Below are 15,073 nucleotides of genomic sequence, written 5' to 3' on the forward strand. Positions count from 1 at the left end.
TTCAACAATATGGATGGACTCGAGGCCATTATCACATTTCATTAGTGATATAAGTCAGACAGAGAAAGACAAATAGAGGATGATCTCACTTACAGGTGAGCAGAATCTAAAGAGCAAAACAACACGAAACAAAATAAACAAGCTCTTGGATACAGAGAACAGACTGGTGGTCACTAGAGATGGAGAGTGTAGGGTTGGGCAAAACACAGGCTAAAGGAGTCAAAAGGCACAAACAAACTTACAGTCATGTAAAATAAAGTAAGTCACGAGGATGTAATATATAGCACAGAGACTATGGTTAATAATAGTGCACTACATAAGTAAAAACTGATAACAGAATAGATCTTTGAAGTTCTCATGACAAGAAAAAAATTTTTTTACTACTACACAATGTTGATGGATGTTGAGTAGACTCATTATGGTGATCATTTCATAATATATACAAATATTACATAATTATGCTGTACACCTAAAATTAATATATGTCAATTTTACTTCAATTTTTCTACTTATCAAAAAAAAAGACATTCAAAAGATGAACAATAAAAATGTCAACATGTTTGGCTAGAAAAAAAGGCCATTTAGTACATGATTTCCTAGTCTGTCTATGCAGGTTACAGGGGCACTGGCCTTGTCAGTATAATAAGTTTGGCATTTAGATATAGTGACCACATGGTGAAAGGAAACAAAACTCAGGATCTTGACAGATATGGAGTTGGAATATATTAAGTCTGGGTTCCAAGCATACCACATCTTAACTGAAGAAGTAACCTAGACAAGAAATTACCTAGTAACACAGGAGTATAACAAAGAAACCTAATTCTAATGATCCTAATCACAAACTTGCAATTTAAAGGATGTTGGTATTAAATTCATGTGAATAGCATGGCATGGGAGTTCCAACACAGGCTTCTGATATCTCTGGGACATATGACAGAAACAAAACCAGCCCATATCATAGAATATACACGCTCAGGATAACCACACACACACACACACACACACACACACACACACACACAGTCTCATTGAAGATAAGGAAGATAAACTAACAAAACACAATAGGAAACACAAATTAATGAAAAATAATTAGCAGATGCAATGGACGGTAGGATTAGACTCTAAGAACTGCAGAAAATTAAACAGTATGATAGAGATTCCATAAAATGAAAAACCTTAAAGTAATTAAAGCATGAAGAGTAAACATTTTATGATTTCATATAAAACAACAAATGTATTTTAGAAGGAATGAAATAGAATTGTTCTGTTTTTCAAACACTGAAACATGCAGTTATTTTAATTTAAAAAATATGACGGTCAATTGGTTCAGCAGCCAGTTAGAAGCAGCTAAAGTGAAATTAGTTACCTGGAAAATAAATATGTGAAAATGACCTGGAATGAACAGAGATAACAAAGAAATTTTAAAAAGAGAGAATAGTGAAGTTGAAAGGCCTAGAGAATAAAATTATGAGTTCCAACATTTCTTTAATATAAGTTTCAGCATAAAAGAATAAAGAAAATGGAAAGAAGCATATAAAAGTAATAATGAATGAAAGCATTGAATTTTTAACCGTAACTCCAAAAGCAAAGGGAACAAAAGCAAAAATAAACAAGTGTGGGACTACATCACTAAAAAACATCTGCACAACAGAGGAAACCATCAACAAAACAAGAAGGCAACCTACTGAATGAAAGAAAATATTTACATATCATGTATCTGAAGGGGTTAGTGACCAAAATATACAAAGAGCTCAAGTCAATAGTTGTAATAATAATAACCATTATCATCTGATTAAAAATGGGCAGAAGATCTAAATAGACATTTTTCCAAAGAAGACATACAGATGACCAACAGGTACATGATAGGATGATCAACATCACTAATTATTAGGGAAATGCAAATCAAAGACACAATGATACATCACCTCACACCTGTTAGATTGGCCATTATCAAAAAGACAAGAAATAACAAGTGCTAAAGAGGATCCAGAGAAAAAGGGACCTTCATACACTGTTAATGGAAATGTAAATTGGTGCAGTTACTATGGAAAATAGTATGGAGGTTCCTCAAATGCTACTTAGCCATGAAAAAGAAGAAAATCTTGCCATTTGTGACATGAATGGACCTTGAGGGTATTATGCTAAGTGAAATAAGTCAGAGAAAGACAAATACTGTATGATTTCACTTATATTCACTTAGTGGCTGTTAGAGAGGAAGGAGGTGAGGGTGGACAAAATGTGAGAAAGGGGTCAATTATACGGTGACAGATGGTAACTTATTGTGGCAATTGCTCTGCAATATATACAAATATAAAATTATTCTGTTTTGCACCTGAAACTATTACAATGTTATATACAATTTTACCTCAGTTAAAAAAAAAAGGTAAGTCAAAGAAAGTGAAAGAAATAAAAATATAAGACATAAACAAACTATGAAATGAAAAGAAAAGAAATAGAGAAGTTAAAATTTGTGACCAGTTCTTTGAGGAAAAATCCTATATTGACCTGGAAGAAGGTATCTGCAATTCATATCAATAATAATAAATTAGTATCTGAAATATATTCTAAATATACTGCAAATCAATAAGAAAATGAACAAAAGATATGTGCAGACAACTCACAAAGGAGAAATCTAGAGCAACTAAATAAAATACCCACTTGACCAAAAAAAAAAAAAAAATAGAAGAAGAAAAATTTGTTTGAGCCTCATTTATAATTTAAAAAGAAATTCTAAAAATGAGAGAATCAAAATGCCACATGTAGCAAAGAGATCCCGGAAGATGGAGCTAAAAAAGTAACCATTGGATTTGAGAATCTAGAAGTCAAGGGTGATCTTTATTAGAGCATCAATGAGAGTAAAATCGATTTGCAATGTATTGAGAAACAAATGTGAAGAAAGGAAATGGAGACAGAGTAACGACTTTCTTAAAAAGCTTACATGATCCAGGAAGAGAACAGATATAGTAATATCTGAAGTTAAGACACCTGCTCAAAGTAGGCCAATATATTAAGTTTTTCACTTGATTGTTTTATTGTGGCTGGACTGTGAGCTTATTATTAAGCTGAGAAGTAGCCATAAGAAAGGGAAAAGTCCTCAAAGTAAGAGAAAATAAATGATAGAGCAATGCTCTGGAGAAAGCAATCAATTGCACCAATGCAAAGTTTAGCCTTAAGCAAAGAGTAATAAGAATGCCTTAATTTTTAAATTAGTGTGTATAGGGGATGAGCATGCATGAGGTTGAGGATATTCAGTAATATAAGAGAGTAAAGAAAGAGGAAGTGAGTCTAACATTAGGTGAAGTAGAAATGATTTAGATATGACATTGTAGAGATCTAAGCGGTTGTCAGCCCATAACCATATTTTATTCATGAAAAAAATATATTATACAAAGCTGAATTATACATAGGCCATCATGCCCTTAAGGAGCTCAGTCTACCAGGAAAAGTGAGACTTGTTCACATATAATCAAGATAACTAAAATGCCGTTCATCCCTCCTTTCTCAATATATACATATTATTTTGTTCTTTTCTCTTTCATTTTATGAGATCACATAGCATTTTGTGTTCCTCTTTCTTCCCAATTCTCTAAAGGGATACATGAAAGTGGAAATGTTTACCATAGTGCCAACATTAAGTTCAGACTCCTTTCCACAGCTTTGCACTGTGATCTCTACAGAAGCTCATCCAGAGCTCTGGAATGATTTGCACTAAATGCATGAAAGAGATGAGGAATAGGAGAAGTCATTAAAATTATTCTGTTTCTTCTCCTCCCAGATCCAAACAAATTTCACTTTTAGGAAAATCATTGTCCACACTTCCTAATGTGAAGCTTACTTTTGTCACACAAAGTATTTTAAAGACAGACAAAATCAATCTTATTGACCATTTCTCAAAACCCTGTCCTTGAATATTAAAAGTTGTATTTCAGGAAAGTAGAAGTTTCAAATTTATATTCTTCAACTTCATTTAAGATCACTGATGCTGATTAAAATTTTCATCTTTTAGATATATTTGAAAATATTCTACCAAACAAGAAAAGGCCATTAACATTCAGTTTAAATGCAATTTATACTAGTCTTTGGTTTTCAGCATAAATGTAGAGACAAATGAAATTATTACCATTATGAAAATAATGTGCATTTTTTGAGACAGCAATGTTTTTTCCATGCATGTTGCTAAAGAAGGCAAATTTATCATGTCCTTTAATTTCTCAGAATCAAAATCATTTGCTCAAACTCCAAAGAAATTGTAATATATCTAAAGTTAATTACAACTTTCTTTTCAATATTTAATTATGTTTTCTTGTAAAGAATAAGCATCATTCAATTAACTTCATTTTATGAATATTACATAGAATCTTACAATGATTCTATGGCATATTACGTAGAATCATTGAAGCAGAAGAAAATGTAAAAAAAAAAAAAAGGAGAAATAATACTCAGAGCATGCAGTCCTCAGACACGTCAGGCCATTTGCTCCTTTTTACTTTTAAAAATCTCTCCAACATTTCATTAGCATTCTTCTTTTTAAGCACTGCAGAAAATACAGACTGTATGTCTGATACACTATTTCTAGACTATGCAGTAACAAACTGTATAAATTCACTTGGCTACTCAGAGTGACAACTTGAGTTTCCTTAATATATAGTTACTTTCTCTGAAATTAAACAATTAATAAGCCAGCAGCTATGTGAATCGTAAATTATTCATACTTAGTCTACCAATGAACATTAGTCAATTATAAAGAGACACAGAAATTAAGACCAAGAGAAAGAGTCAACCATAGCCTTTTAATATTGAGACTCTGTTAACCCAGTCTCTTTAAACATATTTGATTTGTATAATAACATCAATATGCACAGCTATGCTTGCTGCTCAAGTTTCCAACAAAATAACCAATTTATGAGTATACATATGCTGTCAACCAGTAACAAGAAATACTCATCACAATTATGTAGTCTTTGACTAAAAGGGCTTATTAGAGTTCTTTCAAATTATTGTACCTCATCAAATATTTAGTATTAACTCTCCTGGCTTCCCAAAGAATTTGAAGCACACTGAGAAACATCTTTAGAATTCTTTCATAGTTTGAATACCATAATTTTATACCAATATATATAAAATTATAACAATCACAAAAGCAAAACTTCCACCTAGACAATGGCCCCAGTCAGTCAGTTGTGACGCATTACATCCTTAACAGACACAGGTTCAGCAGCAAACTTATGACTTACAATTACCTAATGAGAAGTTGCAACAGGCTTATTCCCAATGCATATGATTTCCAGATTATGCAAGTACCCATTCTGATTAATTTATTTAAAATCAGTCAAGGAAAGAGCTATCGTTCCTAGTGTTCATTTTTACAAAGAGTCAAGCAATAAAATAATGAGAGTATATAGATGGCAAATAGGGATTTAAGTGGAGAAATGGAATTAATAAGAATAAAAAATTAGAATCGCCATTTGGTTATAACTAGCAATCAAGTGTTAATGCAAAATATTACCTGGAAATAGGCTTCAAACTATTCTTTGGTTGATGTTCTGTAGACATGATGTGTTTGCTTCTCACCAAAGACAGGAAAAGACCATTGACAGGTATCACTGGATGTATTATTTCACTATTTCTCGGAAGCTAGAGGAAATAGAGAAGCTAGGTTTACAATATGGGAAATTGAGAACATCTGAGTCTTTAGTTTTTTAAAAATTTTCTGTGTCCTTGAGCATTCGTAAAGACATGGCAAATTTTTTCCAGACTTGATGAGATGGTCAGCTCAGGGTGGGGGCGGGAGCAGAACCAGGATAGCTTTACTAGTATTCTGAAAAGGTCATTGGTCATAGTTCTCATTCAGCAAGTGTAACATTGTAAAACCCTGAAAACTCACATGCTCACCTTGAAAAATCATTAACTACCTGTTAGTCCTTTCTTTCAAAATCAATCAACAGATATATAGAGTGCATAATAAACACTAACACTATGCTAAGTGTTATGAGATATACATAATATCAGATGCAATTGTTAAAATGTAAATTAATTTATATTGGTACAAAATAAAAACACCCTACAAAAGGATAAGTTATATGCAATAAGATGATATAGATAAAAGTCCTACCAAAGTACAGACAAGGTAGATTTCTTCAATGACTACCAGCATGGTTACTTTGTTAGAAATGCAGATTCTCAGACACCACACCAGACCTACTGAATCAGAATCTGCATTTTAGCAGATGCCCAGATCTTGTGATGTATATGCACATTCAAGTTTGAGAAGCCCATCTTAGATGTTTTCATAAGCAAAATGATACTTAAAACAATTGTTAAACTAATGAGTCGGCCAAGAAAGAGAAAGAAAAACAGTCCAGGAAATTTCAGGCAAGTGGTCAGAAGAGAACAAAAGCATAGCATGAGAGGGCCTGAAACATGTTCCAGGAAGATTTTAGTTTGCCAAATTTGCTAGGGCAAAAGATTTTATTTAGAGATTGCCAAAAGGTAAGTCTTAAAATGTAGAATGCGTCTGGTAAGAGATGGTCTGAAAGTTAGATTGAGAGAAATGCTTAGTATTTTTAGACAGACCAGTGCTTTTGGAATAAAAGTGATTCATACTGTTCAGATTCCACCCTTCAGATATGAAGAATTCACTCTGTTAGCTGCCTTGAGTATTGGCTGCTGGTGCCTCAAAGTTGAGACCTCCCCTGAGAATTGCCCTCGGCCAAAGGGGGTTGCTTCACCCAAGTTTACACCCTCTTCCTGGAGGCAGCTTACATCCAGTACTGGCTGATGTAGGGGAACAAAACCTTGGCCTCATGGCCTCAATCGGAAGCCACATTATTGAAAGACTGTCTCAAAGTTAAAGTTCCCTGTGGAGTGAGATGAGTTATCTCATACAAATGCATCTCATTATGGTAACTCTCTCTGCTCAGTCCTGCTTTTCTCATTCTCTCACAGATGTTGTTCCCAAGAGAGCTTCTCAATAAATCTCCCGCACACAATTCTCCATATCAAAAAACAAAACAAAACAAAAAAACCAAAAAAACCAAACTGATCACTTTCCTCGAAACTGTATATCAATAAAAAATGTATAATTAGTTCTATATAATTTTATTCTGATATTATCCTTTGGTTACTTTTTTAATGTGCTGTAACAATCCACCTAAAATGTATATTTCTTAAAGGCAGGAAATGTGCTGTATTCCTTTAAAAAAATATTTCACTAAGACTGGGGTGCCTGGGTGCCTTAGTTGGTTAAGCATTGGACTTTGGCTCAGGTCATCATCTAACAGTTCACGAGTTCAAGCCTCACATCAGGCTGTCTGGTGTCAGCAAACAGCCGGCCCCGGATCCTCTGTCTCCCTCTCTCTCGCTGCCACTACCCACCTGGCAATCTCTCTCTTACAGAAATAAATAAAACATTAAAAAATTGTAGAAAAATAAGTAAATAATTTCACTACGATGAACACAGGTGTGGGTACATAATAAGTATTTAATTCTCATTTGATGAATTAAAAAACACTTCTTTTGGGTTCTTTTATGTTAAAATTTCTGTGATATGTCTAAGATAAGCAAATGAATAATTTCAGAAAAGCATTTCTGAACTGAGAAGTACCTACTTCCAAGACTGATTTCAGCCCTGCACATCAACACATCGGCTCTTCTGTGTATCCCTGTTACAGCACTTGGAACATGATAGGTACTTAGTAAATACTGGTTAACTTATGAATAAATGAGTAACATTTATACAGTGCATTGCAGTCTACCTAAGTGTCTTTATTTAACCTTCCTGGAAACTTCCAGGTAATAGCCTCAGTTACAACATGAAGCTAAACATACACAGAAACACCTAAGTTTTAAAAAACATAGATTTCCAGGCTCACCTCAGACTTTCTGAATATTAGAGCCTCTATGGGCTTTCATTACTTATCAAACTTAAATGTGTATTAATTCCTAACAAGTTCCTAAGTGATGGTGATGGTCTGTGTCTCACACAACTAGGTCAATGTCACACGTTAGACCAGTAATGCTATATTGTTTCAGAACTCCTCAGGAGATTTTGAGGTGTGGTTACTCAGATTTTTTTTTTTTTTCAAGTCATGCTCAGGCTCTTCTCCTGGAGATTCTGTTTTAATTGGTCCAGGACGGAGTCTGGGTACTGACATTGTCTCCTCATATGCAGCCAAGGTTGAGAACCACAGCTGTAGTTTTTGCTCAAGAGTCATTATCATTGAGGATCGGGTAGAAGCAGGACTACACCTGAGTCTCAACCCAGTGTGCAGGCTTTTTATGTACCCCATACTATCTCCCTGAACATAGATAAAATGTCTGAATTTCCCCACTCACTATCCAAGTTCGGTTTGTTGATTCTGAACTATATTTTATATATCAAGATGGAATAGAGACCCAAGATAATAACCACTATTACATAAGTTTCTAAAAATCACAAAGTAAAGGACAGATATGTGATCAGAAAATGAAAGTGGGTAAACATGACTGAATTATCCTCAGAATTCATTAATAAACTCTTTGAATATTTAGCAAATCTAGGGGTTCCAGAAAGTAGTCCTATAAATTACCTGAGCAATCATTTCCTTATCTCAGGATAGTATTTGGATGGAGAATACACATGCCTCTACGCTCTCCAATTCCCCCGCAAAATTCTTTACCATAGAAGTATTAGTAAAATAATTTCCTTTTGCTTACATTTTCACCTTTTTTGTAGGCAATCCACAAATATTTCACTGAAAAATTGTAGTCACCCATCATGGCGATTGAAAAATATCAGCATAGTTAGCCACATGTGCATGCCATCAGTTTTCCAACATAATATAGCAGGCGGTAAAGCGCAAACATTTCAGCCGAGGTCTCAGCCACTAGATGCCGCTGATGTGTCTGGAGGCCTAGGAAGTGGATTCTACAGAACTATAAAGGCTTACATCTTGGAAAATAAAATGCTGTTACTATGGTGACCAGCTGAGATTATGGATAATGAGAGTACCATGTTTTCCACTCTCTAAGGAGCTATTGTTCTCCGCCTATTGCTCTATGCTGAACATTACTGACCTTCAAAATGTATCAAAATCACTGGTACTTTCCTTTCTTTAAAAAAAGGGTATTTCATTCAGTACTTTTGCGTGAGTGAGAAGCTATACACATCAGTTATTCACACATACACGCACACACACACACACACACACGGAAAGGAACCATTATTCAATGCATTTATTTTTCTTATTTACATAGAGAGGAGAGATCAATGGTCTTAACAGTACATGACGTCATAGTTTCTACAACTTAGGTGTTTCCAAATTCTTTACAATTGTCTGTCTACCAAGATAGAGGAACTGAAGAAACTAGCTCAATATTTATCATCTGTGTGACAGCATCAAATATCTAGCTAGAGATAATTGTAGGCGAGAACATGTTTTCAATGGAACAAGGATATATGAAATTTCCAGTTTAGTTACAGAAAATCTTGCAATACAGTTATTTTTCTTCTAAAGCTAGCAATGGGCAGGAAAATAGAGTCATGGGGAAATAGAAATCTCTTACATAAAAGAGATTGGAACAGGTATTAAAAGATAGCAAAAGGATAAATGACATTTATTATTTACTAACTAGTTGTTGGTTATTGATGAGTTTTTAATATTACTCTCCAACAAGAAATCTGTTCAGATTAAGGTTCATGTCCACGTATTTTTAGAAAAATAAATGTAAAAGAAATGTTCAGTGGGTATTGGGATTGTCTGTAAGAATATCATACCAAAAAAATTTACCCCAAAATAATTGCTTGAACTTGTATAGCCCAAGGAAATCAAAATTAATTATATCTCGAAATTCAAGCAAGGGAAGTATTAATGACCATATTTTTCATGTCATAATATTTTACATAATAACTAATGAGTATGAAAAGTAATAAATATGTTATTTTTCATAATATATGATGGATTCTCATTATCCCAGAAGACTCCACCCAAACACTCCTTTCAAACACTATTGTGAAGCTGCTTAAACCCTCAGTGAATTTGACATGCCATCTCCTTAGGCCTAGTCTCCAATGGCATTAAATGATTCATAGCAACAAAACTTGGTATGTAGTTCTTAACAGTGGCTGCACCCTTTAAAAACAAATAGAAGATAGAATTGGCAAGAAATATCTAGAAATAAATGTCAAGGGACATTGTTAGAATACTAACCTGGTATTTGGGTCATAGTTTCCTAAAATACAGGAAATTCTGAAAGCACAAGTTTGTGGCCACCCATATGCAGCTGTCACTTCCATGAAAAGGTAATAAAGATATTCCAGGCACTAAAAACAATGGCATGCTATACCCCACGACGTATTTTACTCTATTAGTTTCCTACGGCTTCCGTAATGAAGCACCATAAACTAGATGCCTTAAAACAACAGACATCTATTGTTTCCCAGTCCTGGAGGCTAAAAGTCCAAGATCAAGGTGTCAGCAAAGCCATGCATGCGCTCTCTCTCTGAAACCTGCAAGGGAAACTTAACTTGCCACATGCTAGCTTCTGGTGGTTTGCCAGCAATCTTTGGCATTCCTTGGCTTTCAGCTGCAATCTCTGCCTTTATTGTCATATGGCATTCTCCCTGTGTGTCTCTGCCTTCACATCACCCTCTTTTTATAAGGACACCAGCCATACGGATTAGGAGCCCTCCCTACTCCAGTATAGCCTCATTTTAACTAATTACATCTGCAATGACCCTCTTTCCAAATAAGGCCACATTCTGAGCTACTGGGGGTTAGGACCAGTATGTGTGGGGAGGGAAGACATGATTCAACCCATAATGCTCGCCCAATTCTAGATAGTATTTGGTATAGCATCAGACCTTATAAATTACTACCATTCTATCTCTTGACCTACAACTGCTTTTTAGGAGATCATGAGATTTACTACCAGCTTTTTGATGCCATACTCAAGCATTAAAAATGGACTCTAATAACTGCAAAGCAAGACGGACTAGAGACCCAAGAAATATAAAGGATTAACTACAGTCTCTTCTGACTTCTTCCAGTGATCAGGCAGAAATGTATATAAATCATATAGTCTTAAAAAAACATATTGAATTTTTTTCCAGTTGTCACTGGCAAGTAAATAATTACCTATACAGATGGACATGAATGACATTGACAATTATTTTGAGGAAATGTTTAATTCTAATAATAATTATTACAGCTTCATATTTTGCTAAAGAATATATAATTTATACCACTCATTCTTTTATATTTCATGTAGTTATGTAAATAAGGAAGTGAAAAAACACTGTAGTTTCATAAATCTGTGAACTAACCTTAAATGCCTTCTGTGCTTCAATCTGCCCAACCAAGGATATTCTAGTTAAATTTAAGCAATGTAATTTTTGTTTCAGATTTCATCATGTATTCCCATCAAATTCTCTTCTAACACTATACCAAAAGAGGAAACACAAATGACTTCCAAAGTTTTAAAAAATTAAAAATGTGCTCAATGACCCATTGATTCTTTCTTCCTCATCCATGAGGATCTACCACATTCCAGGTATAGTGGTTGGTCCTGGATTTAAATGGCCCCCAGGATTGGCAATGGAACTAAGCTGTGGTGGTACAGTCACTGAGTCCTGACTAAATTATCCAACTTGCCCAAATACTTATTGAATATACAGTAAGCCCCTTATATTAGAATTTAAAGAGGAATGCAGAGGGGACTGCAAAATACATATTTTGTAAATTACATTCTGATTGGGTTTCCCAACAGTGATGCTAATGTAATTTACTCTTAGATTTCAAGGGAAGCTTTGGATTGCTTCTGCAAGTGTTCATTTGAAAAAACAAATATGCAGCCACATTTTCAACAGCCTAATGGCAATCGCCTGTACGTCCTGCCAATACCACAAACTAAACATTTTCAACACTGAACCTATCATCTCGTCCTCTAACTACACTTATTTGTATGCTACTGATTTGTCTTGTTGACACCATCGCCTTCCCATCCTGCAGGCTCAAAATCGATCTATTCTTTTCTTTCTTTTTTTTTTTTTTTAATGGTCCCTCGATGGGGCCTCTCATTCACTTTTTCATTTTAACTCCACAATATTTTGCTATTCTGTCTTCTTTATTTCCACAAACACAACTCTCTTTACCTCTCTTAGAATGGTAGCTTTCTAAATGGTCTCTCAACTTCCTTTTCCAGCATATTTATCTCATTGAAGCACAAATCTGATCATGATATCCTCTTAAATAAAAACTTTTTTTCCTTCCTATTGGCCCATGGAATAAAGGCCAAAGCCCTTTGTCTACTATTCAGTCTTCGGGAATCAGTCTCCTATCTCTGTTCCTATATTCCTTAAAATATAAAAGAGGTATTTTATTCTTTGTCATTTTTGATATTAGAGAATGTAAAAAAAAAATAAGGATTTTCACTGAAATAAATCTTTAAGAGTTCTACTAAAGATGGCAAATAAATGTACTTTGATACTCGCATTATGCCCCAGATACATAATAGCGATTTATAAAATATAAAAAGAGAAAGCCAAAAATTCATGCAGGATCAAGACCAAGATAGACATGCCTATAAACCAGAGTCCTAACAGGAATCAGGACAGAAGCCCATGGCAGTTGGGCTCCCGGACTGAGCAGACACAGTAGCAACTTCTGTTCAGGCTATCTGCTCAGGCAATAGTCCAGAAGGGAATGGGAAGCTCAGAAACAAAGCCATGCATATAGAGGAACTCAATATATGATGTGGTGACCACACATGCCGGTTTGGTCAGGAATGACTAACATCTATTGTCCCGGTGTTTGTTCTGGTTTAGAAACTATTGTGTTTGTTCATTTCATGTTTTTCAATGATTTCCAATAGTTGCATTAAATTAAAGAAAATATCTCTTGTACTTCCAGAAACTTCCATGGTCTGTCCGGTGTTGTGTGAGATGCGTTGTGCAATGAATTTAGTTAAATTAGCTTTGCCAGATCCTTCCAGATACAATGTAACTAATAATACACATTCTAAGAAAACATGCAGGGTATTTACTGATAAATGTGTTCTGAGAAGAGTAGCTGAAGGCTCTTTCCAGGCTCCAGGGGTGAAGAGAGAAGTATTTGACGCCGGGTGCTTTTGCAAGTCATTTACATATCAGCTGACTTTGCCTTGTCTCAGGTTTTGGCCTATAAGATATATGACACCGCCATGTCCATCAGTTGGTGGACCATGCCTTGGCCTGAAATTTGTGCAAAACTGCCAATTGATGTGGTCTTTGGATACTAAGGGAAATCATGGAATGTGCTCGTAGATATAGAGGCAAGCAGAGTAGCTGTACTGTAAACAGTAGGTGGAATGCACCAATGTCAATAATGCTGTCATTTATTGTATGGTAGACATATATAACTTTTTATTTTTTGTAAATAAACCCTTTTGACAATGAAATAAAAAATATAAATGCTTATGCTGAATGAAAAGTTAAGTACAGAATTTATGTGTCTCAAAAGGTTGACTAGGTATGTATAATTTTCACGAAATGTTTGTGGATACATATTATTCACTATAGAGTCCTAAGGTTATCATGACTACATGAAAACCAAAATACAAAAAATGACCAAAGAACCGTTAGCATCTTGTTTTAAATGGAAAACTATTTTAAGAAAACCAGGCTGAAGACTACAGTTTAACAAAGAAACCACAAGAAGTACATTTTCATACTTCCTTGTGAAGCATGACTTTTCATTTAGATCAAATAATAGTTCTTTTCAATTAAATTCACTCATTTTCAAATGCAAGATTTCTAATGCACAGCTGAAAAGGTAAGCAATAGCTGGTGATATGTTGGGCCCAGCATTAAAGTTTAATGTTTCTGTTTGTATAGGTGTTACTAATTGCTTCGAAAAAAATATAGGTTACTTCCAACATTGACTTGATTTTTTTCAACCAATTCGTGGAATAATATTACAGATGTTAGAAGCTCATTATGTTGTAGTTTAAACATATAAAATTATTATAAATGCTACTGTAAATTTAACTTAAAAGCACGAAGGTAAAATCATCTTTTTTGGTGATATCACAAATTTTGCTAGAGCACATTTATGCAGAAATGTATGGATTTTATACTTAGTTCAAAACACAGACCAATAAGAGGAACAAATAAAACCACATTTTACTCATGTTTATAACATAGTAAGTACTAAAAATTTCAATGTACGGCAAGGAAATATAGAAGAGGAAGGTCTGTAAGAAGATACATGGCCTTACTTTAAGCAAAATGGAATGATGCAAAACTCCCAGAAAATAAAATATATTTTCATCACTTTGTGAAAAGGATTCTCTAGAGCTATGAGCTAGGAAAGAGATCATGCCCCCAACTCCCCTTTCTAAAGGCACATTCATTTTATTTAAAACATGAACAAGATAAAGGCATTATGTATATTCTCAATTTTCATTTGTAAATTATAAAATAATTATAATTCTCCTAAAAAAAACAAAAGCCAGCAAGTCGTGCCTACAAAGGAAATAAAAACTATAATTTAATATTTCAAAGTAAGCTTAAAAATAACAAATGTAGAAACTATAAACATACATAATTAGCTAGAAAACCTCAGAAATAAGATGCTTGTAAAATAGAAAGATGTAAAAATATGGGTGACAGCACTTAGACCAGAGCTGAAAGTAAAAGAAAATATTATCTCAGAGATTAAAAAAATGAAATAAGATGAAATAATAAAATAAAATAGCAAATAAGCATGCTAAATGATGCCTTCAGAAAAGTAAAAGATAGAAAGGAGAAAAATATTCAAAAGCAAAAGAAATGAAGATATAATAATAAGGATTTGAGCTATAACTGTAAATATGGAAGATAAGTTATGAAAATTCAATAGACATATAATGATCCCCAAAGAGAAAATCTACAGCAATAGAATAATAAAAAAAAAAATGCTGAAAACCGTAACTCAAGAAAAATTCCCAGAAATGAAAGACCTGAAACTACTCATCTGGAAATAGTCCTAAAAAGCCCAACACCAAGAGATATTCTCATAAAACTGAGACTTCAAAGATTTTTTTTTGTGTTTCCCAGCAAAAAGATCACCTCTTAAGA

At 34.1% G+C, this 15,073-nt stretch overlaps 1 long non-coding RNA gene across 1 annotated transcript in view; it reads right to left on the minus strand.

Annotated features, from left to right (window-relative positions):
- Window positions 1-5,630, minus strand: part of LOC125924595 (uncharacterized) — a 62,466-nt gene extending 56,836 nt beyond the window's left edge. The window contains exon 1 of the long non-coding RNA XR_007458481.1: window positions 5,507-5,630. This is a non-coding gene — a long non-coding RNA (uncharacterized LOC125924595). The remainder of the gene's footprint in view (window positions 1-5,506) is intronic.
- Window positions 5,631-15,073: the final 9,443 nt, after the last annotated feature.

This window comes from Panthera uncia, chromosome F2 (genome assembly GCF_023721935.1).
Source record: "Panthera uncia isolate 11264 chromosome F2, Puncia_PCG_1.0, whole genome shotgun sequence".
NCBI lineage: Eukaryota > Metazoa > Chordata > Mammalia > Carnivora > Felidae > Panthera > Panthera uncia.